The sequence below is a fragment of the Leuresthes tenuis genome, unplaced genomic scaffold, assembly GCF_036924035.1.
Source record: "Leuresthes tenuis unplaced genomic scaffold, fLeuTen1.0.hap1 SCAF_96, whole genome shotgun sequence".
NCBI classification, from domain to species: domain Eukaryota; kingdom Metazoa; phylum Chordata; class Actinopteri; order Atheriniformes; family Atherinopsidae; genus Leuresthes; species Leuresthes tenuis.
Window position 1 is genome coordinate 17,143 of NW_027325450.1, and position 25,031 is coordinate 42,173.

General features: G+C 41.7%; 6 non-coding genes across 6 annotated transcripts; 1 reads left to right on the forward strand and 5 right to left on the reverse strand.

The window, feature by feature from the left end:
- Positions 1 to 5,164: 5,164 nt before the first annotated feature.
- Positions 5,165 to 5,280, forward strand: LOC140286498 (U5 spliceosomal RNA). The gene has a single exon (XR_011911298.1). It is a non-coding gene; the product is annotated as a U5 spliceosomal RNA (small nuclear RNA).
- A 1,449-nt stretch (positions 5,281 to 6,729) lies between these two features.
- LOC140286500 (U2 spliceosomal RNA) lies at positions 6,730 to 6,913 on the reverse strand. Its single transcript, XR_011911300.1, has one exon. It is a non-coding gene; the product is annotated as a U2 spliceosomal RNA (small nuclear RNA).
- Positions 6,914 to 7,221: 308 nt separating this feature from the next.
- Positions 7,222 to 7,335, reverse strand: LOC140286493 (U5 spliceosomal RNA). Its single transcript, XR_011911294.1, has one exon. It is a non-coding gene; the product is annotated as a U5 spliceosomal RNA (small nuclear RNA).
- A 2,200-nt stretch (positions 7,336 to 9,535) lies between these two features.
- LOC140286480 (U2 spliceosomal RNA) lies at positions 9,536 to 9,719 on the reverse strand. Its single transcript, XR_011911282.1, has one exon. It is a non-coding gene; the product is annotated as a U2 spliceosomal RNA (small nuclear RNA).
- A 308-nt stretch (positions 9,720 to 10,027) lies between these two features.
- On the reverse strand, positions 10,028 to 10,141 carry LOC140286494 (U5 spliceosomal RNA). Its single transcript, XR_011911295.1, has one exon. It is a non-coding gene; the product is annotated as a U5 spliceosomal RNA (small nuclear RNA).
- Positions 10,142 to 23,876: 13,735 nt separating this feature from the next.
- Positions 23,877 to 23,992, reverse strand: LOC140286499 (U5 spliceosomal RNA). The gene has a single exon (XR_011911299.1). It is a non-coding gene; the product is annotated as a U5 spliceosomal RNA (small nuclear RNA).
- Positions 23,993 to 25,031: the final 1,039 nt, after the last annotated feature.

Consider the following 25,031-nt stretch of genomic DNA (forward strand, 5'->3'; position numbering starts at 1 on the left):
TCTTACCCGCTTTTTACAAACCATGGTCGGACTGTCACACCTTCTTGTAGCCGAACACATCCACTCCCGCTATTGATTGTGTACAGTCGGGTATTTTAACCTTTTCTTACCCGCTTTTTACCAAGTATGGTCGGACATTCACACCTTCGTACAGCGGAACACCTCCGCTCCCTCTTTTGATGGTGTATGTTCGGGCATTCCAACCTTTTCTTACCCGCTTTTTCCAAACTATGGTCGGCTATTCACAGCTTCCTCTCCACCATACTTGTATGGTGGGATATTCACACCCACTTGCATCCGAAGACCTCCGCCCCAAATTTTGTTGATATTTAGTCGGACATTCGCACCTTACCCGCTTTTGGCAAACTATGGCCTTCTTGCAGCCAAACAACTCTGATCTTGCTTTTGATGATGTAAGGTTGGGCATTCAGACCTTGCTTCACCTGCTTTTCACCAAATATAGTCGGACATTCACACCTTCTTGCAGCCGAACACTTCCGCTCCACCTTTTAGTGTTCTATCACACCTTTTTTTTCACCGCATTTTATACATTATGGTTGGAAATTTTCAACCACTCTCATCCGAAGACCTCTCCTCCCACTTTTGTTAATATATTTGAACTTTAGTTTGACATTCAAACCTTCTTGCAGCTGAACCACCTCCGCTCCCTGTTTTGATCATATATGGTCTGGCTACTACCTTTTCTTACCCGTTTGTGAGTAATTATGGCTGGACATTCACACCTACTTGCAGCCTAACACAACTTCTCTCGCCTTTGATGATGTATGGACCGGCATTTTTACCTTTTCTAACACATTTTTCAGCAATTATGGTCGGAGATTCACACCTACTCACAGCCGAACAACTCCGCTCCCGCATTTGATGATGTATAGTCGGGCATTCTCACCCTTTCTCATCAGCTTTTTGCAAATTATGATCTGACATTCACACCTACTTGCAGTCGAACAGCTCTGCTCCCGCTTTTGATTATGTTTGGTTGGATATTCGAACCTTTTCTTAACTTCTTTTTACATATTTTGGTTGGACGTTCACACCTTCTTGTAGCCGAACACTTCCACTCCTGCTTTTGATGATGTATGGTTGGGCATTCACACCTTTTTTTTGCCCATTTTTCAGGAATTATGGGTGGACATTCACACCTTGCAGCTGAACACCTCCTATCCCACTTATGCTCATGTGCGGTTTGATTTTCGAAAAGTTTCTTTCATGTTTTCTAGCAATTATTGATGGACATGTAGACCTTCTTGCAGCTGAACACCTCCGCTCCCGCTTTTGATCATACATTGTCAGGCATTCGCACCTTGTCTTACCCACTTTTTACAAACTTTAGTCGAACAGTCACACCTTTTTGCAGCCGAACACCACCTCTCCCGCTTTTGATGATGTATGGTCCAGCATTCTTACCTTTTCTAACACATTCTTCAGCAATTATGGTCGGACTTTCACACCTTCTTGTAGCCGAACAACTCCGCTCCCGCTATTGATTGTGTACAGTCGGGTATTTTAACCTTCTCTTACCCGCTTTTTACCAACTATGGTCGGACATTCACACCGTCTTACAGCGGAACACCTCTGCTCCCGCTTTTTACAAACCATGGTCGGACTGTCACATCTTCTTGTAGCCGAACACATCCGCTCCCGCTATTGATTGTGTACAGTCGGGTATTTTAACCTTTTCTTACCCGCTTTTTACCAAGTGTGGTCGGCCATTCACACCTTCGTACAGCGGAACACCTCCGCTCCCTCTTTTGATGGTGTATGTTCGGGCATTCAAACCTTTTCTTACCCGCTTTTTCCAAACTATGGTCGGCTATTCACAGCTTCCTCTCCACCATACTTGTATGGTGGGATATTCACACCCACTTGCATCCGAAGACCTCCGCCCCAAATTTTGTTGATATTTAGTCGGACATTCGCACCTTACCCGCTTTTGGCAAACTATGGCCTTCTTGCAGCCAAACACCTCTGATCTCGCTTTTGATGATGTAAGGTTGGGCATTCAGACCTTGCTTCACCTGCTTTTCACCAAATATAGTCGGACATTCACACCTTCTTGCAGCCGAACACTTCCGCTCCACCTTTTAGTGTTCTATCACACCTTTTTTTCACCGCATTTTATACATTATGGTCGGAAATTTTCAACCACTCTCATCCGAAGACCTCTCCTCCCGCTTTTGTTAATATATTTGAACTTTAGTCGGACATTAACACCTTCTTGCAGCTTAACCACCTCCGCTCCCTGTTTTGATCATGTATGGTCTGGCAATACTACCTTTTCTTACCCATTTGTGAGTAATTATGGCTGGACATTCACACCTACTTGCAGCCGAACACCACCTCTCCTGCTTTTGATGATGTATGGACCGGCATTTTTACCTTTTCTAACACATTTTTCAGCAATTATGGTTGGAGATTCACACCTACTCACAGCCGAACAACTCCGCTCCCGCATTTGATGGTGTACAGTCGGGCATACAAACCTGTTCTTACCCGCTTTTTACAAACTATGGTCGGACATTCAAACCTTCTTGTAGCCGAACACATCCACTCCTGCTTTTGATGATGTATGGTTGGGCATTCGCACCTTTTCTTACCCATTTTTCAGTAATTATGGGTGGATATTCACACCTTCTTGCAGCGGAACACCTCCTCTCCCGCTTATGATTATGTGCGGTTTGATATTCGAAAATTTTCTTTCATGTTTTATAGCAATTATTGATGGACATTCATACCTTCTTGAAGCCGAACACATCCACTCCTGCTTTTGATGATGTATGGTTGGGCATTCGAACCTACTTGTTGCCCGTTTTTCATTAATTATGGGTGGACATTCACACCTTGTCGCAGCCAAACACCTCCGCTCCCTGTTTTGATCATGTATGTTTTGACATTCGCACCTTTTCTCACCTGCTTTTTACTATTGTCGGCCAATCACAGCTTCCTCTCCACCATACTTGTATGGTAGGAAATTCTCACCCACTCTCATCCGAAGACCTCTCCTCCCGCTTTTGTTAATATTTAGTCGGGCATTCTAACCTTTTCTTACCCACTTTTTACAAATTATGGTCGAACATTCACACCTACTTGCAGCTGAATACTTCCGCTCCACCTTTTAGTGATGTATAGTTGGCATTTGCACCTTTTGTTACCCTCTTTTTATACTGATTGCTGAAGATTAAGTTGTTCTTTCTCAAACTACAATTTTTTTTTAATTGTTGAAACTTGATTTGAAGTGGATAAATAAGGAGGACAAACAGTTTTAAGTCACGCTGATAGAAGAAATTAATTTTATAACAAAATCTGTATTTCGTCATATGTCGAGAGATGCTTATTGCTGAAGAAGTTCTTTCACATTCTACAAAGTACGTTGTTTATCGTTGAAACTTGATTAGACATGAATAAATATGAAGGACAAAGCAGTCTTAACTTGGTTTGAGTTAATTAATTCGTTTTATAGGAGAATCCGAATTCGTGCTTATTTTCGGATTCCTGAAGAATGAGTCTGGTTCTTTCTCATAATACAAAGTTTGTTGTTTATTGTTGAAACTTCATCAGAAGCGAAGAAATAAATGAATGCCTATCAACAAATGTGGGATCTAAACTCTACTGCTTCCTCTAAAATAATTTCTTTTCTCAATTCAGAAATGTGTGTGTGTAAGTCACAACACCCGTGACACCAAAACGGCTTTCTTTTCTCTCTTTTCTCTACACTCTGCACTATGAGCACACACACCAAATCAGAAAGGCTTTTTTCTCTCTTTTCTACATTATGGACTGTGGGGACACAAAACCGCTCTCTCTTTTTTTTTTTGATTGTGTGCCAGGGCGTTGTCTCACGTATTAGATTATGCTTAAGATACGAATGGGTTTATCAGTCACATCAGAATCCATACATACTGATCCTCCCGTAATAAAATGGTCGGATCTTATCAAACACACTTTGCTTCTTGTGACAATCAAGTCAGCGAAACAGCGTATACACGTCAAGACACTGAATCAAGTTTGCCACAAGAACTCATAAGTTTGGCAGTATTGCTCTGCCGTCAGCAATCATACACCCATTTTATTTTCGTGAGACGTGCAGGCACCTGTTCATCTACTGTTCTATCACTATGAATTAGTTTATCTATTATCAATAAGGATACTTCTACAACTACTATCAAAGTATGTCCAGACTTCTTATGTTGTCAGTTGCTATATATGAATAAGTGGATAGCTACTGACAAGCATTAAGCATGTCACACAGCCCAAACATATAACATTTCAGGACACACCACACAGTTAACAACCACAGTGAAGTGTCAAAGCCCAAACATTCAACAGGACACTTACACAACACATTCAAATCAAACAGTCAGACAACATACAAGAACATATACCCCAGCCGGCATTGCTCCCTGCCTATTTTCCTACAGCTCACTATGTGTGCGCACACCTTTATTCACAAACTCTTCAACTTATACTCTTTTACCGAAGCTGCTACAGCTCGATTGGCCGAATACCCTTAGATCCTATTTCGGTGAATTTGACATCTGCCTTACATGTAACAGATTAGCGGTTTAGCAGTTTTAATTTAGTTTGAGTGAAGGAATTCATTTTATAGCAAAATCCGAAATCGTGAAGCACTCATGAAAGTAAGCTTATTCTCGGATTCCTGAAACTTTAGATTTGCTCTTTCTTTTACTGCAAAGTACAACGTTGTTTTTTTTGTTTAAATCTTTCTAGACATGGTAAATATGAACGACAAAGCAGTTTTGACATAGTTTGAGTGAAGGAATTCATTTTATAGATAAAATCCCAAGAGTCTGCAGAGAAAAGAGAGTGAATGCGAAGTAGACTTTAACACGGCTATGGGAGCGGGCCGAGTGTCGGCTAACCGGGAGAATTGCTTGAAAGAAACGCGACACCGAATGAGCGGTCAGAACAAAGCCTCAATACGGGATTCTCGTGGTGTTTTTGTTGCTGCCTTGTCTTTTGCATAGAGTAAAAGAAAAGGCAGCCATCGAATAGGGCCCGATTGTTCCTACTTGGTCAGCCGAGGAGCAAGGGGGGGGGGCAAGCGTCTCAACCAAGCAAAGCTCACCATGGGGAAGGTGGCTATACCAACTAGCCTGATGCCCTGCTCCCGCAGTGACAGATAATCGTACTCTGGTTTCTCTTCATAACATACAAGTCTTTCGCCTTTTACTAAAGACTTCCGTGGAGAGCAGCACTAATGAGTTGTTTCAATTATATTACCGGGAGTTGTGTAAGTGTCCTGTTGAATGTTACATGTTTGGGCTTTGACACGCTTCACTGTGGTTGTTAACTGTGTGGTGTGTCCTGAAATGTTATATGTTTGGGCTGTGTGACATGCTTAATGCTTGTCAGTAGCTACCCACTTATTCATATATAGCAACTGACTACGTAAGAAGTCCGGACATACTTTGATAGAGTAGTTGTAGAAGTATCCTTATTGATAATAGATAAACTAATTCATAGTGATAGAACAGTAGATGAACAGGTGCCTGCACATGTCTCACGAAAATAAAATGGATGTATGATTGCTGACGGCAGAGCAATACTGCCAAACTTATGAGTTCTTTTGGCAAACTTGATTCAGTGTCTTGACGTGTATACGCTGTTTCGCTGACTTGATTGTCACAAGAAACAAAGTGTGTTTGATAAGATCCGACCATTTTATTACGGGATGATCAGTATGTATGGATTCTGATGTGACTGATAAACCCATTCGTATCTTAAGCACAATCTAATACGTGAGACAACGCCCTGGCACACGATAAAAAAAGAAAAGAGAGAGCGGTTTTGTGTCCCCACAGTCCATAATGTAGAAAAGAGAGAAAAAAGCCTTTCTGATTTGGTGTGTGTGCTCATAGTGCAGAGTGTAGAGAAAAGAAAGCCGTTTTGGTGTCACGGGTGTTGTGACTTACACACACACATTTCTAAATTGAGAAAGGAAATTATTTTAGAGGAAGCACTAGAGTTTAGATCCCACATTTGTTGATAGGCATTCATTTATTTCTTCACTTCTGATAAAAATGATAAGACTGACCTAAAGAATTGGAGGCCCATCACACTTTTAAACTTTGACTGTAAACTTTTTAGCAAGGTTTTAACGACACGGATGTCCTCTGTTTTAGAGGAGGTAATTCACCCAGACCAGGCTTGTGTCATCTCAGAGAGACAACTCACCGACAGCCTCGTACTGATTCGAGACATCATTGATTACGCTAGAGACAGAAACACCCGGCTTGTCATCTTAAATTTAGACTTTGAAAAAGCTTTTGATCGGGTCTCGCATCAATATCTCTTTCAGGTGTTGCAGCCATCGAATAGGGCCCGATTGTTCCTACTTGGTGAGATTTGCTTGGTTGAGACGCTTGCTCCCCCCCCCTTGCTCCTCGGCTGACCAAGTAGGAACAATCGGGCCCTATTCGATGGCTGCCTTGTCTTTTACTCTGTGCAAAAGACAAGGCAGCCACAAACACCACGGGAACACCGTATTGAGGCTTTGTTCTGACCACTCATTCGGTGTCGCGTTTCTTTCAAGCAATTCTCCCGGTTAGCCCACACTCAGCTCGCTCCCAGAGCTGTGTTAAAGTCTACTTCGCATTCACTCTCTTTTCTCAGCAGATTAAAAGAAAGTTTCATCTTGGGCTCCCTGAAACTTCCATCCTGCATCGCTGTTTGCTTTTTCACAAGAGCAGAGAAGAGCGCACCGTTCCCAGCGGCACGGCAGTACTGGGTCGATGCTTGGAGTGAACGGAGCAAGCTTCTTTTTCAACTCCTATTCTTAAAAATCCATTTAATATGTAGTCCTCGTATAGAGGACATATTAAACTGATAAGAACAGATACTACACTTGATCTTAGCCAAAAGGCCGAGAAGCGATAACTGTCCACTGTTTCAGGTCCGAGGGCCCTTGCTGGCACAATGCGCACTTGTAGCAGTGTTCTTTTTATGGCCATAGGTGGCCAGAGTGTCACGTTGCACCTCCGCCCACCCGCTGCACTGAGCACTCTTCAGCCCTTTTAAATGGTATAACTTTGCACTCCCGCATGCTCCAGCAAGCACCATTCAAGCAACAACTTTGCACTCCAGCTTCGAACATCGGCACAATCGCAACAAGTAAGGCGACTCTACTCAGAGAAGTAACTCTGCACAGTAACAAAATTTATTTTGCACAGACAGAAAGGGCTTCACCCGCAAAGGTAAAGCCTGCCAAAAATAGAAACAACTCATTAGTGCTGCTCTCCACGAAAGTCTTTAGTAAAAGGCGAAAGACTTGTATGTTATGAAGAGAAACCAGAGTACGATTATCCGTCACTGCGGGAGCAGGGCATCAGGCTAGTTGCCATAGCCACCTTCCCCATGGTGAACGTTGCTTGGTTGAAACGCTTGCCCCTGTGCAATCGACAAGGCAGCAACAAAAACACCACGGGAACACCGTATTGAGGCTTTGTTCTGACCGCTCATTCGGTGTCGCGTTTCTTTCAAGCAATTCTCCCGGTTAGCCCACACTCGGCTCGCTCCCAGAGCCGTGTTAAAGCCTACTTCGCATTCACTCTCTTTTCTCAGCAGACTCTTGGGATTTTATCTGTAAAATGAATTCCTTCACTCAAACTATGTTAAAACTGCTTTGTCCTTCATATTTACCATGTCTAGAAAGATTTAATAAAAAAAAAAACAACGTTGTACTTTGCAGTAAAAGAAAGAGCAAATCTAAAGTTTCAGGAATCCGAGAATAAGCTTACTTTCATGAGTTCTTCACAATTTCGGATTTTGCGATAAAATGAATTCCTTCACTCGAACTAAATTAAAACTGCTAAACCGCTAATCTGTTACATGTAAGGCAGATGTCAAATTCACCGAAATAGGATCTAAGGGTATTCGGCCAAACGAGCTGTAGCAGCTTTGGTAAAAGAGTATAAGTTGAAGAGTTTGTGAATAAAGGTGTGCGCACACATAGTGAGCTGTAGGAAAATAGGCAGGGAGCAATGCCGGCTGGGGTATATGTTCTTGTATGTTGTCTGACTGTTTGATTTGAATGTGTTGTGTAAGTGTCCTGTTGAATGTTACATGTTTGGGCTTTGACACTTCACTGTGGTTGTTAACTGTGTGGTGTGTCCTGAAATGTTATATGTTTGGGCTGTGTGACATGCTTAATGCTTGTCAGTAGCTACCCACTTATTCATATATATAACAACTGACAACATAAGAAGTCTGGACATACTTTGATAGTAGTTGTAGAAGTATCCTTATTGATAATAGATAAACTAATTCATAGTGATAGAACAGTAGATGAACAGGTGCCTGCACATGTCTCACGAAAATAAAATGGGTGTATGATTGCTGACGGCAGAGCAATACTGCCAAACTTATGAGTTCTTGTGGCAAACTTGATTCAGTGTCTTGACGTGTATAGGCTGTTTCGCTGACTTGATTGTCACAAGAAACAAAGTGTGTTTGATAAGATCCGACCATTTTATTACGGGAGGATCAGTATGTATGGATTCTGATGTGACTGATAAACCCATTCGTATCTTAAGCACAATCTAATACGTGAGACAACGCCCTGGCACACGATAAAAAAAAAAAGAGAGAGCGGTTTTGTGTCCCCACAGTCCATAATGTAGAAAAGAGAGAAAAAAGCCTTTCTGATTTGGTGTGTGTGCTCATAGTGCAGAGTGTAGAGAAAAGAAAGCCGTTTTGGTGTCACGGGTGTTGTGACTTACACACACACATTTCTAAATTGAGAAAGGAAATTATTTTAGAGGAAGCACTAGAGTTTAGATCCCACATTTGTTGATAGGCATTCATTTATTTCTTCACTTCTGATAAAAATGATAAGACTGACCTAAAGAATTGGAGGCCCATCACACTTTTAAACTTTGACTGTAAACTTTTTAGCAAGGTTTTAACGACACGGATGTCCTCTGTTTTAGAGGAGGTAATTCACCCAGACCAGGCTTGTGTCATCTCAGAGAGACAACTCACCGACAGCCTCGTACTGATTCGAGACATCATTGATTACGCTAGAGACAGAAACACCCGGCTTGTCATCTTAAATTTAGACTTTGAAAAAGCTTTTGATCGGGTCTCGCATCAATATCTCTTTCAGGTGTTGCAGCCATCAAATAGGGCCCGATTGTTCCTACTTGGTGAGATTTGCTTGGTTGAGACGCTTGCTCCCCCCCCCCTTGCTCCTCGGCTGACCAAGTAGGAACAATCGGGCCCTATTCGATGGCTGCCTTGTCTTTTACTCTGTGCAAAAGACAAGGCAGCCACAAACACCACGGGAACACCGTATTGAGGCTTTGTTCTGACCACTCATTCGGTGTCGCGTTTCTTTCAAGCAATTCTCCCGGTTAGCCCACACTCAGCTCGCTCCCAGAGCTGTGTTAAAGTCTACTTCGCATTCACTCTCTTTTCTCAGCAGATTAAAAGAAAGTTTCATCTTGGGCTCCCTGAAACTTCCATCCTGCATCGCTGTTTGCTTTTTCACAAGAGCAGAGAAGAGCGCACCGTTCCCAGCGGCACTGCAGTACTGGGTCGATGCTTGGAGTGAACGGAGCAAGCTTCTTTTTCAACTCCTATTCTTAAAAATCCATTTAATATGTAGTCCTCGTATAGAGGACATATTAAACTGATAAGAACAGATACTACACTTGATCTTAGCCAAAAGGCCGAGAAGCGATAACTGTCCACTGTTTCAGGTCCGAGGGCCCTTGCTGGCACAATGCGCACTTGTAGCAGTGTTCTTTTTATGGCCATAGGTGGCCAGAGTGTCACGTTGCACCTCCGCCCACCCGCTGCACTGAGCACTCTTCAGCCCTTTTAAATGGTATAACTTTGCACTCCCGCATGCTCCAGCAAGCACCATTCAAGCAAAAACTTTGCACTCCAGCTTCGAACATCGGCACAATCGCAACAAGTAAGGCGACTCTACTCAGAGAAGTAACTCTGCACAGTAACAAAATTTATTTTGCAGAGACAAAAAGGGCTTCACCCGCAAAGGTAAAGCCTGCCAAAAATAGAAACAACTCATTAGTGCTGCTCTCCACGAAAGTCTTTAGTAAAAGGCGAAAGACTTGTATGTTATGAAGAGAAACCAGAGTACGATTATCCGTCACTGCGGGAGCAGGGCATCAGGCTAGTTGCCATAGCCACCTTCCCCATGGTGAGCGTTGCTTGGTTGAAACGCTTGCCCCTGTGCAATCGACAAGGCAGCAACAAAAACACCACGGGAACACCGTATTGAGGCTTTGTTCTGACCGCTCATTCGGTGTCGCGTTTCTTTCAAGCAATTCTCCCGGTTAGCCCACACTCGGCTCGCTCCCAGAGCCGTGTTAAAGTCTACTTCGCATTCACTCTCTTTTCTCAGCAGACTCTTGGGATTTTATCTATAAAATGAATTCCTTCACTCAAACTATGTTAAAACTGCTTTGTCCTTCATATTTACCATGTCTAGAAAGATTTAATCAAAAAAAAAACAACGTTGTACTTTGCAGTAAAAGAAAGAGCAAATCTAAAGTTTCAGGAATCCGAGAATAAGCTTACTTTCATGAGTTCTTCACAATTTCGGATTTTGCGATAAAATGAATTCCTTCACTCGAACTAAATTAAAACTGCTAAACCGCTAATCTGTTACATGTAAGGCAGATGTCAAATTCACCGAAATAGGATCTAAGGGTATTCGGCCAATCGAGCTGTAGCAGCTTTGGTAAAAGAGTATAAGTTGAAGAGTTTGTGAATAAAGGTGTGCGCACACATAGTGAGCTGTAGGAAAATAGGCAGGGAGCAATGCCGGCTGGGGTATATGTTCTTGTATGTTGTCTGACTGTTTGATTTGAATGTGTTGTGTAAGTGTCCTGTTGAATGTTACATGTTTGGGCTTTGACACTTCACTGTGGTTGTTAACTGTGTGGTGTGTCCTGAAATGTTATATGTTTGGGCTGTGTGACATGCTTAATGCTTGTCAGTAGCTACCCACTTATTCATATATATAACAACTGACAACATAAGAAGTCTGGACATACTTTGATAGTAGTTGTAGAAGTATCCTTATTGATAATAGATAAACTAATTCATAGTGATAGAACAGTAGATGAACAGGTGCCTGCACATGTCTCACGAAAATAAAATGGGTGTATGATTGCTGACGGCAGAGCAATACTGCCAAACTTATGAGTTCTTGTGGCAAACTTGATTCAGTGTCTTGACGTGTATACGCTGTTTCGCTGACTTGATTGTCACAAGAAACAAAGTGTGTTTGATAAGATCCGACCATTTTATTACGGGAGGATCAGTATGTATGGATTCTGATGTGACTGATAAACCCATTCGTATCGTAAGCATAATCTAATACGTGAGACAACGCCCTGGCACACAATCAAAAAAAAAAAGAGAGAGCGGTTTTGTGTCCCCACAGTCCATAATGTAGAAAAGAGAGAAAAAAGCCTTTCTGATTTGGTGTGTGTGCTCACAGTGCAGAGTGTAGAGAAAAGAGAGAAAAGAAAGCCATTTTGGTGTCACGGGTGTTGTGACTTACACACACACATTTCTGAATTGAGAAAGGAAATTATTTTAGAGGAAGCACTAGAGTTTAGATCCCACATTTGTTGATAGGCATTCATTTATTTCTTCACTTCTGATGAAGTTTCAACAATAAACAACAAACTTTGTATTATGAGAAAGAACCAGACTCATTCTTCAGGAATCCGAAAATAAGCTCTATTTTACGAGTTATGCACGAATTCGGATTCTCCTATAAAACGAATTCCTTAACTCTAACCAAGTTAAGACTGCTTTGTCCTTCATATTTATTCATGTCTAATCAAGTTTCAACGATAAACAACGTTGTACTTTGTAGAATGAGAAAGAACTTCTTCAGCAATAAGCATCTCTCGACATATGACGAAATACAGATTTTGCTATAAAATTAATTCCTTCTATCAGCCTGACTTAAAACTGTTTGTCCTCCTTATTTATCCACTTCAAATCAAGTTTCAACAATTAAAAAAATGTTGTAGTTTGAGAAAAAACAACTTAATCTTAAGCAATCAGTAGGGTAAGAAAGGGTAAGAAAAGGTGCCAAATGCCAACCATACATCACTAAAAGGTGGAGCGGAAGTATTCGGCTGCAAGTAGGTGCGAATGCCTGACAATGTATGATCAAAAGAGGGAGCGGAGGTTTTCGGCTGCAAGGTCTTAATGTCCAACCATAATTTGTAAAAACCGGGGAAGAAAAGGCTCGAAAGCCCGACTATACACCATCAAAAGCGGGAGCGGAGGTGTTCGGCTGCAAGTAGGTGTGAATGTTCGACCACAATTTGTAAAAAGCGGGTAAGAAAAGGTTCGAATGCCCGACTATATATTAACCAAAGCAGGAGGAGAGGTCTTCGGATAAGAGTGGGTGAGAATTTACAACCATAATCTATAAAATGCGGTGAACAAAAAGGTGTGAATACCCCATAGAACACTAAAAGGTAGAGCGGAAGTGTTCGGCTGCAAGAAGGTGTGAATGTCTGACCATAGTTTGTAAAAAGCGGGTAAGAAAAGGTTCGAATGCCCGAACATACACCATCAAAGGAGGGAGCGGAGGTGTTCCGCTGTAAGAAGGTGTGAATGTCCGACCATAGTTGGCAAAAAGCAGGTAAGAAAAGGTTAAAATACCCGATTGTACACAATCAATAGCGGGAGCAGAGTTGTTCCGCTACTAAAAGGTGTGAAAGTCCGACCATGGTTGGCAAAAAGCAGGTAAGAAAAGGTTAAAATACCCGATTGTACACAATCAATAGCGGGAGCAGAGTTGTTCCGCCACTAAAAGGTGTGAAAGTCCGACCATGGTTTGTAAAAAGCGGGTAAGAAAAGGTGCGAATGCCCGACAATGTATGATCAAAAGAGGGAGCGGAGGTTTTCGGCTGAAACAAGGTCTGAATGTCCATCCATATTTTGTAAAAATCTGGGAAGAAAAGGCTCGAAAGCCCGACTATACACCATCAACAGCTGGAGCGGATGTGTTCAACTGCAAGAAGGTCTGAATGTCCATCAATAATTGCTAGAAAACATGGAAGAGAATTTTCGAATATCAAACCGCACATGATCATAAGCGGGAGAGGAGGTGTTCAAATGCAAGAAGGTGTGAATGTCCACCCATAATTACTGCAAAATGGGTAAGAAAAGGTACGAATGCCCAACCATACATGATCCTAACAGGGAGCGGAGGTGTTTGGCTGCGACAAGGTGTGTATGTCCACCCATAATTAATGAAAAGCGGGCAACAAGTAGGTTTGAATAACCATCATCAAAAGCAGGAGTGGATGTGTTCGGCTACAAGAAGGTTTGAATGTCTGACCATAGTTTGTAAAAAGCGGGTAAGAAAAGGTTCGAATGCCCGAACATACACCATCAAAGGAGGGAGCGGAGGTGTTCCGCTGTAAGAAGGTGTGAATGTCCAACCATAATTGGCAAAAAGCAGGTAAGAAAAGTTTTAAATACCCTATTGTACACAATCAATAGCGGGAGCAGAGTTGTTCCGCTACTAAAAGGTGTGAAAGTCCGACCATGACTTGTAAAAAGCGGGTAAGAAAAGGTGCGAATGCCCGACAATGTATGATCAAAAGAGGGAGCGGAGGTTTTCGGCTGAAAGAAGGTCTGAATGTCCATCCATAATTTGTAAAAATCGGGGAAGAAAAGGCTCGAAAGCCCGACTATACACCATCAACAGCTGGAGCGGAGGTGTTCAGCTGCAAGAAGGTCTGAATGTCCATCAATAATTGCTAGAAAACATGGAAGAGAATTTTCGAATATCAAACCGCACATGATCATAAGCGGGAGAGGAGGTGTTAAAATGCAAAAAGGTGTGAATGTCCACCCATAATTACTGCAAAATGGGTAAGAAAAGGTACGAATGCCCAACCATACATCATCAAAAGCAGGAGTGGATGTGTTCGGCTACAAGAAGGTTTTAATGTCCGACCATAGTTTGTAAAAAGCGGGTAAGAAAAGGTTCGAAAGCCCGAACATACACCATCAAAAGAGGGAGCGGCGGTGTTCCACTGTAAGAAGGTGTGATTGTCTGACCATAGTTGGTAAAAAGCGGGTAAGAAAAGGTGAAAATACCCGATTGTACACAATCAATAGCGGGAGCAGAGTTGTTCCGCTACTAAAAGGTGTGAAAGTCCGACCATGGTTTGTAAAAAGCGGGTAAGAGAAGGTGCGAATGCCCGACACTGTATGATCAAAAGAGGGAGCGGAGGTTTTCGGCTGCAAGAAGGTCTGAATGTCCAACCATAATTTTGTAAAAACCGGGGAAGAAAAGGCTCGAAAGCCCGACTATACATCATCAAAAGCGGGAGCGGAGGTGTTCAGCTGCAAGGAGGTCTGAATGTCCATCAATAATTGCTAGAAAACATGAAAGAAAATTTTCGAATATCAAACTGCACATGATCATAAGCGGGAGAGGAGGTGTTCAGCTGCAAGAAGGTGTGAATGTCTACCCATAATTACTGAAAAATGGGTAAGAAAAGGTTCGAATGCCCGAATATACATCATCAAAAGCGGAAGCGGAGGTGTTCGGCTGCAAGAAGGTGTGAACGTCCGACCAAAGTTTGTAAAAAGCAGTGAAGAAAAGTTTCGAATATCCAACCAAACATAATCAAAAGCAGAGCTGTTCGACTGCAAGTAGGTGTGAATGTCAGATCATAATTTGCAAAAAGCTGATGAGAAAGGGTGAGAATGCCCGACTATACACCATCAAATGCGGGAGCGGAAGTGTTCGGCTGTGAGTAGGTGTGAATGTCAAACCATAATTGCTGAAAAATGTGTTAGAAAAGACTAGAATGCCGGACCATACATCATCAAAAGCGGGAAAAGTGGTGTTCGGCTGCAAGTAGGTGTGAATGTCCAGCCATAATTACTCACAAACCGGTAAGAAAAGGTAGTATTGCCAGACCATACATTATCAAAACAGGGAGCGGAGGTGGTTCAGCTGCAAGGTTTGAATGTCTGACTAAAGTTTATAAAAAGCGGGTAAGACAAGGTGCGAATGCCTGACAATGTATGATCAAATGAGGGAGCGGAGGTTTTCGGCTGCAAGGTCTGAATGTACAACCATAATTTGTAAAAAGCGGGTAAGAAAAGGTTTGAATGCCCGACTATATATTAACAAAAGCAGGAGGAGAGGTCTTCGGATGAGTGGGTGAGAATTTCCAACCATAATCAATAAAATGCGGTGAAAAAAAAGGTGTGAATACCCCATAGAACACTAAAAGGTGGAGCAGAAGTGTTCGGCTGCAAGAAGGTGTGACTGTTCGACTATATTTGGTGAAAAGCAGGTGAAGCAAGGTCTGAATGCCCAACCTTACATCATCAAAAACGAGATCAGAGGTGTTTGGCTGCAAGAAGGCCATAGTTTGCCAAAAGCGGGTAAGCTGCGAATGACCGACTAAATATCAAAAAAAGTGGGGGCGGAGGTTTTCGGATGCAAGTGGGTGTGAATATCCCACCATACAAGTATGGTGGAGAGGAAGCTGTGAATGGCCGACCATAGTTTGGAAAAAGCGGGTAAGAAAAGGTTTGAATGCCCGAACATACACCATCAAAAGAGGGAGTGGAGGTGTTCCGCTGTACGAAGGTGTGAATGTCCGACCATACTTGGTAAAAAGCGGGTAAGAAAAGGTTAAAATACCCGACTGTACACAATCAATAGCGGGAGCGGATGTGTTCGGCTACAAGAAGGTGTGACAGTCCGACCATGGTTTGTAAAAAGCGGGTAAGAAAAGGTGCGAATGTCCGACAATGTATGATCAAAAGAGAGAGCGGAGGTTTTCGGATACACGAAGGTTTGAATGTCCTACCATAGTTTGTAAATAGCGGGTAAGAAAAGGTTCGAATGCCCGACTATACACCATAAAAAGCGGGAGTGGAGGTGTTCCGCTGTAAGACGGTGTGAATGTCCGACCATAGTTGGTAAAAAGTGGGTAAGAAAAGGTTAAAATACCCGACTGTACACAATCAATAGCGGGAGCGGAGTTGTTCGGCTACAAGAAGGTGTGAAAGTCCGACCATGGTTTGTAAAAAGCAGTTAAGAAAAGGTTCGAATATCCAACCAAACATAATCAAAAGCGGGAGCAGAGCTGTTCGACTGCAAGTATGTGTGATTGTCCAGCCATAATTACTCACAAACGGGGGAAGAAAAGGTAGTATTGCCAGACCATACATGATCAAAACAGGGAGCGGAGGTTCAGCTGCAAGGTGTGAATGTCTGACTATAGTTTGTAAAAAGCGGGTAAGCCAAGGTGCGAATGCCCAACAATGTATGATCAAAAGAGAGAGCGGAGGTGTTCGGCTGCAAGGTCTGAATGTCCAACCATAATTTGTAAAAACCGGGTAAGAAAAGGCTCGAAAGCCCGACTATACATCATCAAAAGCGGGAGCGGAGGTGTTCAGCTGCAAGAAGGTGTGAATGTTCGACTAAAGTTTGTAAAAAGCTGGTAAGACAAGGAGCGATGTCCCGACATTGTATGATCAAAAGCGGGAGCGGAGGTGTCCAGCTGTGAGTAGGTGTGAATGTCCGACCATAATTGCTGAAAAATGTGTTAGAAAAGGTAAGAATACTGGACCATACATCATCAAAAGCGGGAGAGGTGGTGTTCGGCTGCAAGAAGGTGTGAAAGTCCAACAATGGTTTGTAAAAAGCGGGTAAAAAAAGGTTCGAATGCCCGAATATACATCATCAAAAGCGGAAGCGGAGGTGTTCGGATGCAAGAAGGTGTGAACGTCCGACCAAAGTTTGTAAAAAGCAGTGAAAAGCGAGAAAAAGCATTTCGTGAGTTCTGCATGATTTGGGATTTTGCTTATAAAATGCATTACTTCACTCAAACTATGTTAAAACTGATTTGTCCTTCATATTTACCATGTCTAGAAATATTTAAAAAAAAAAAACAACGTTGTACTTTGCAGTAAAAGAAAGATCAAATCTAAAGTTTCAGGAATCCGAGTATAAGCCTGCTTTCATGAGTTCTGCACGATTTCGGATTTTGCTATAAAATGAATTGCTTTGCTCAAACCAAGTTAGAACTGCTTTGTCCTTCCATATTCATCAATGTCTAGATCGACTTCAACAAAGAAAAACATTGGACTTTGAAGTAGAAGAAGTTGAAATCCATCTACACATTGATAAATATGAAGGACAAAGCAGTTCCCACTTGCCCATAAGAAAATAAGCTTATTCTCGGATTCCTGATCCTTCAGTGTTGCTCTTTCTTCTACTGCAAAATACAATGTTGTTCTTTGTTGAAGTCGATCTAGACATTGATAAATATGAAGGAAAAAGCAGTTTTAACTTGGTTTGAGTGAATGAATTCATTTTATACATAAAATCCGAAATCGTGCAGAACTCATGAAAATAAGCTTATTCTCGGATTCCTAAAACTTTTGATTTGCTCTTTCTTTTATTGCAAAGTACAACGTTGTTTTTTTGTTTAAATCTATCGAGACATTGATAAATATGAAGGTAAAAGCCGTTTTAACATAGTTTGAGTGAAGGAATTGATTTTATAGATAAAATCCCAAATCATGCAGAACTCCTCAAAAGGGAGGTATGGCTTAATCACAAGTGTGGCTCTTTCTCATTCAGGGTAATATGAGGAAGTTTATGCTTGAAATATATGTAGAAATGGGTACATATGAAGGACAAAGCAGTGTTAACTTAGTTTGAGTGAAGGAATTCATTTTATACATAAAATCCCAAATCATGCAGAACGTATGAAAAGAAGCTTATTCTCGGATTCCTGATCCTTCAGTTTTGCTCTTTCTTCTACTGCAAAATACAATGTTGTTCTTTGTTGAAGTTGATCTAGACATTGATAAATATGAAGGAAAAAGCAGTTTTAACTTGGTTTGAGTGAATGAATTCATTTTATACATAAAATCCGAAATCGTGCAGAACTCATGAAAATAAGCTTATTCTCGGATTCCTAAAACTTTTGATTTGCTCTTTCTTTTATTGCAAAGTACAACGTTGTTTTTTTGTTTAAATCTATCAAGACATTGATAAATATGAAGGTAAAAGCCGTTTTAACATAGTTTGAGTGAAGGAATCAATTTTATAGATAAAATCCCAAATCATGCAGAACTCCTCAAAAGGGAGGTATGGCTTAATCACAAGTGTGGCTCTTTCTCATTCAGGGTAATATGAGGAAGTTTATGCTTGAAATATATGTAGAAATGGGTACATATGAAGGACAAAGCAGTGTTAACTTAGTTTGCGTGAAGAAATTCATTTTATACATAAAATCCAAAATCGTGCAGTACTCATGAAAATAAGCTTATTCTCGGATTCCTAAAACTTTTGATTTGCACTTTCTTTTACTGCAAAGTACAACGTTGTTTTTTGTTGAAATCTATCTAGACATTGATAAATACCAGCCGAAACTCTGCTGCCGCTTTTGATAATTTATGGTTGGGCATTCTTACCTTTTCTTACCCGATTTTTACAAATTATGATCTTACATTCACACCTACTTGCAGTCGAACATCTTCTCATCCACTTATGATCATGTGCGGTTGGGCTTTCGCACCTTTTCTTACCCATTTTTCAGTAATTATGGGTGGACCTTCTTGCAGCCGAAAACCTCCGCTCCTCTTTTGATCATACATTGTCGGGCATTCACACCTTGTCTTACCCGCTTTTTACAAACTTTAGTCGGACATTCAAACCTTCTTGCAGCTGAACCACCTCCGCTCCCTGTTTTGATCATATATGGTCTGGCAATAGTACCTTTTCTTACCCGTTTGTGAGTAATTATGGCTGGACATTCACACCTTCTTGCAGCCGAACACAACCTCTACCGCTTTTGATGATATATGGTCCGGCATTCTTACCTTTTCTAACACATTTTTCAGCAATTATGGTCGGAGATTCACACCTACTCACAGACGAACAACTCCGCTACCGCATTTGATGGTGTATAGTCGGGCATTCTCACCCTTTCTCATCAGCTTTTTGCAAATTATGATCTGACATTCACACCTACTTCCAGTCGAACACCTCCGCTCCCGCTTTTGATTATGTTTGGTTAGATATTCGAACCTTTTCTTAACTGCTTTTTACAAACTTTGGTCGGACGTTCACAATATCTTGCAGCCGAACACCTCCGCTTCCGCTTTTGATAGTGTATATTCGGAAATACGAACCTTTTCTTACCCGCTTTTTACAAACCAAGGTCGGACTTTCACACCTTCTCTCAGCTGAACAACTCCGCTCCCTCTTTTGATTGTGTACAGTCGGGTAATTAAACCTTTTCTTACCCGCTTTTTACCATCTATGGTCGGACATTCACACCGTCTTACAGCGGAACACCTCCGCTCCCTCTTTTGATGATGTATGGTTAGGCATTCGCACCTTTTCTTACCCATTTTTCAGTAATTATGGGTAGACATTCACACCTTCTTGCAGCTGAACACCTCCTCTCCCGCTTATGATCATGTGCAGTTTGATATTCGAAAATTTTCTTTCATGTTTTCTAGCAATTATTGATGGACATTCAGACCGTCTTGCAGCTGAACACCTCCGCTCCCACTTTTGATGGTGTATAGTCGGGCTTTCGAGCCTTTTCTTCCCTGGTTTTTACAAATTATGGTTGGACATTCAGACCTTCTTGCAGCCGAAAACCTCCACTCCCTCTTTTGATCATACATTGTCGGGCATTCGCACCTTTTCTTACCCGCTTTTTACAAACCATGGTCGGACTTTCACACCTTTTAGTAGCCGAACAACTCCGCTCCCGCTATTGATTGTGTACAGTCGGGTATTTTAACCTTTTCTTACCCGCTTTTTACCAACTATGGTTGGACATTCACACCTTCTTACAGCAGAACACCTCCGCTCCCTGTTTTGATTATGTATGGTTTGACATTCGCACCTTCTCTCACCCGCCTTTTACTATGGTCGGCCATTCACAGCTTCCTCTCCACCATACTTGTATGGTGGGATATTCACACCCACTTGCATCCGAAGACCTCCGCCCCCACTTTTGTTGATATTTAGTCGGTCATTCGCACCTTACCCGCTTTTGGCAAACTATGGCCTTCTTGCAGCCAAACACCTCTGATCTCGCTTTTGATGATGTAAGGTTGGGCATTCAGACCTTGCTTCACCTGCTTTTCACCAAATATAGTCGGACATTCACACCCACTTTGCATCCGAAGACCTCCGCCCCAAATTTTGTTGATATTTAGTCGGACATTCGCACCTTACCCGCTTTTGGCAAACTATGGCCTTCTTGCAGCCAAACACCTCTGATCTCGCTTTTGATGATGTAAGGTTGGGCATTCAGACCTTGCTTCACCTGCTTTTCACCAAATATAGCCGGACATTCACACCTTCTTGCAGCCGAACACTTCCGCTCCACCTTTTAGTGTTCTATCACACCTTTTTTTCACCGCATTTTATACATTATGGTTGGAAATTTTCAACCACTCTCATCCGAAGACCTCTCCTCCCGCTTTTGTTAATATATTTGAACTTTAGTCGGACATTCAAACCTTCTTGCAGCTGAACCACCTCCGCTCCCTGTTTTGATCATATATGGTCTGGCAATACTACCTTTTCTTACCCGTTTGTGAGTAATTATGGCTGGACATTCACACCTACTTGCAGCCGAACACAACCTCTCTCGCATTTGATGATGTATGGACCGGCATTCTTACCTTTTCTAACACATTTTTCAGCAATTATGGTCGGAGATTCACACCTACTCACAGCCGAACAACTCCGCTCCCGCATTTGATGGTGTATAGTCGGGCATTCTCACCCTTTCTCATCAGCTTTTTGCAAATTATGATCTGACATTCACACCTACTTGCAGTCGAACAGCTCTGCTCCCGCTTTTGATTATGTATGGTTGGATATTCGAACCTTTTCTTAACTGCTTTTTACAAACTTTGGTTGGACGTTCACACCTTCTTGTAGCCGAACACATGCACTCCTTCTTTTGATGATGTATGGTTGGGCATTCGCACCTTTTTTTTACCCATTTTTCAGGTATTATGGGTGGACATTCACACCTTCTTGCAGCTGAACACCTCCTCTCCCACTTATGATCATGTGTGGTTTGATTTTCGAAAATTTTCTTTCATGTTTTCTAGCAATTATTGATGGACATTTAGACCTTCTTGCAGCTGAACACCACCTCTCCCGATTTTGATGATGTATGGACCGGCATTTTTACCTTTTCTAACACATTTTTCAGCAATTATGGTTGGAGATTCACACCTACTCACAGCCGAATAACTCCGCTACCGCATTTGATGGTGTATAGTCGGGCATTCTCACCCTTTCTCATCAGCTTTTTGCAAATTATGATCTGACATTCACACCTACTTCCAGTCGAACAGCTCTGCTCCCGCTTTTGATTATATTTGGTTAGATATTCGAACCTTTTCTTAACTGCTTTTTACAAACTTTGGTCGGACGTTCACAATATCTTGCAGCCGAACACCTCCGCTTCCGCTTTTGATGGTGTATATTCGGGCATACGAACCTTTTCTTACCCGCTTTTTACAAACCAAGGTCGGACTTTCACACCTTCTCTTAGCTGAACAACTCCGCTCCCTCTTTTGATTGTGTACAGTCGGGTAATTTAACCTTTTCTTACCCGCTTTTTACCATCTATGGTCGGACATTCACACCGTCTTACAGCGGAACACCTCCGCTCCCTCTTTTGATGATGTATGGTTAGACATTCGCACCTTTTCTTACCCATTTTTCAGTAATTATGGGTAGACATTCACACCTTCTTGCAGCTGAACACCTCCTCTCCCGCTTATGATCATGTGCAGTTTGATATTCGAAAATTTTCTTTCATGTTTTCTAGCAATTATTGATGGACATTCAGACCGTCTTGCAGCTGAACACCTCCGCTCCCACTTTTGATGGTGTATAGTCGGGCTTTCGAGCCTTTTCTTCCCCGGTTTTTACAAATTATGGTTGGACAGTCAGACCTTCTTGCAGCCGAAAACCTCCACTCCCTCTTTTGATCATACATTGTCGGGCATTCGCACCTTTTCTTACCCGCTTTTTACAAACCATGGTCGGACTTTCACACCTTTTAGTAGCCGAACAACTCCGCTCCCGCTATTGATTGTGTACAGTCGGGTATTTTAACCTTTTCTTACCCGCTTTTTACCAACTATGGTTGGACATTCACACCCACTTGCATCCGAAGACCTCCGCCCCCACTTTTGTTGATATTTAGTCGGTCATTCGCACCTTACCCGCTTTTGGCAAACTATGGCCTTCTTGCAGCCAAACACCTCTGATCTCGCTTTTGATGATGTAAGGTTGGGCATTCAGACCTTGCTTCACCTGCTTTTCACCAAATATAGTCGGACATTCACACCTTCTTGCAGCCGAACACTTCCGCTTTTAGTGTTCTATGAGGCATTCACATATTTTTTTTCACCGTATTTTATAGATTATGGTTGGAAATTCTCACCCACTCTCATCCGAAGACCTCTCCTCCCGCTTTTGTTAATATATAGTCGGGCATTCGAACCTTTTCTTATCCGCTTTTTACAAATTATGGTCGAACATTCACACCTACTTGCAGCTGAATACTTCCGCTCCACCTTTTAGGTATGTATGGTTGGCATTTGCACCTCTTTTTATACTGATTGCTGAAGATTAAGTTGTTCTTTCTCAAACTACAAATTTTTTTTAATTGTTGAAACTTGATTTGAAGTGGATAAATAAGGAGGACAAACAGTTTTAAGTCAGGCTGATAGAAGGAATTAATTTTATAGCAAAATCTGTATTTCGTCATATGTCGAGAGATGCTTATTGCTGAAGAAGTTCTTTCTCATTCTACAAAGTACAACATTGTTTATCGTTGAAACTTGATTAGACATGAATAAATATGAAGGACAAAGCAGTCTTAACTTGGTTTGAGTTAATGAATTCGTTTTATAGGAGAATCCGAATTCGTGCATAACTCATAAAATAGAGCTTATTTTCGGATTCCTGAAGAATGAGTCTGGTTCTTTCTCATAATACAAAGTTTGTTGTTGAAACTTCATCAGAAGTGAAGAAATAAATGAATGCCTATCAACAAATGTGGGATCTAAACTCTAGTGCTTCCTCTAAAATAATTTCCTTTCTCAATTTAGAAATGTGTGTGTGTAAGTCACAACACCCGTGACACCAAAACGGCTTTCTTTTCTCTACACTCTGCACTATGAGCACACACACCAAATCAGAAAGGCTTTTTTCTCTCTTTTCTACATTATGGACTGTGGGGACACAAAACCGCTCTCTCTCTTTTTTTTTTTTTATCGTGTGCCAGGGCGTTGTCTCACGTATTAGATTATGCTTAAGATACGAATGGGTTTATCAGTCACATCAGAATCCATACATGCTGATCCTCCCGTAATAAAATGGTCGGATCTTATCAAACACACTTTGTTTCTTGTGACAATCAAGTCAGCGAAACAGCGTATACACGTCAAGACACTGAATCAAGTTTGCCACAAGAACTCTAAAGTTTGGCAGTATTGCTCTGCCGTCAGCAATCATACACCCATTTTATTTTCGTGAGACATGTGCAAGCACCTGTTCATCTACTGTTCTATCACTATGAATTAGTGATCTATTATCAATAAGGATACTTCTACAACTACTATCAAAGTATGTCCGGACTTCTTATGTTGTCAGTTGCTATATATGAATAAGTGGGTAGCTACTGACAAGCATTAAGCATGTCACACAGCCCAAACATATAACATTTCAGGACACACCACACAGTTAACAACCACAGTGAAGCGTGTCAAAGCCCAAACATGTAACATTCAACAGGACACTTACACAACTCCCGGTAATATAATAGAAACAACTCATTAGTGCTGCTCTCCACGGAAGTCTTTAGTAAAAGGCGAAAGACTTGTATGTTATGAAGAGAAACCAGAGTACGATTATCCGTCACTGCGGGAGCAGGGCATCAGGCTAGTTGGTATAGCCACCTTCCCCATGGTGAGCTTTGCTTGGTTGAGACGCTTGCCCCCCCCCCCCTTGCTCCTCGGCTGACCAAGTAGGAACAATCGGGCCCTATTCGATGGCTGCCTTGTCTTTTACTCTATGCAAAAGACAAGGCAGCAACAAAAACACCACGAGAATCCCGTATTGAGGCTTTGTTCTGACCGCTTATTCGGTGTCGCGTTTCTTTCAAGCAAATCTCCCGGTTAGCCCACACTCGGCTCGCTCCCATAGCCGTGTTAAAGTCTACTTCGCATTCACTCTCTTTTCTCTGCAGACTCTTGGGATTTTATCTATAAAATGAATTCCTTCACTCAAACTATGTTAAAACTGCTTTGTCGTTCATATTTACCATGTCTAGAAAGATTTAAACAAAAAAAACAACGTTGTACTTTGCAGTAAAAGAAAGAGCAAATCTAAAGTTTCAGGAATCCGAGAATAAGCTTACTTTCATGAGTGCTTCACGATTTCGGATTTTGCTATAAAATGAATTCCTTCACTCAAACTAAATTAAAACTGCTAAACCGCTAATCTGTTACATGTAAGGCAGATGTCAAATTCACCGAAATAGGATCTAAGGGTATTCGGCCAATCGAGCTGTAGCAGCTTCGGTAAAAGAGTATAAGTTGAAGAGTTTGTGAATAAAGGTGTGCGCACACATAGTGAGCTGTAGGAAAATAGGCAGGGAGCAATGCCGGCTGGGGTATATGTTCTTGTATGTTGTCTGACTGTTTGATTTGAATGTGTTGTGTAAGTGTCCTGTTGAATGTTTGGGCTTTGACACTTCACTGTGGTTGTTAACTGTGTGGTGTGTCCTGAAATGTTATATGTTTGGGCTGTGTGACATGCTTAATGCTTGTCAGTAGCTACCCACTTATTCATATATAGCAACTGACAACATAAGAAGTCTGGACATACTTTGATAGTAGTTGTAGAAGTATCCTTATTGATAATAGATAAACTAATTCATAGTGAT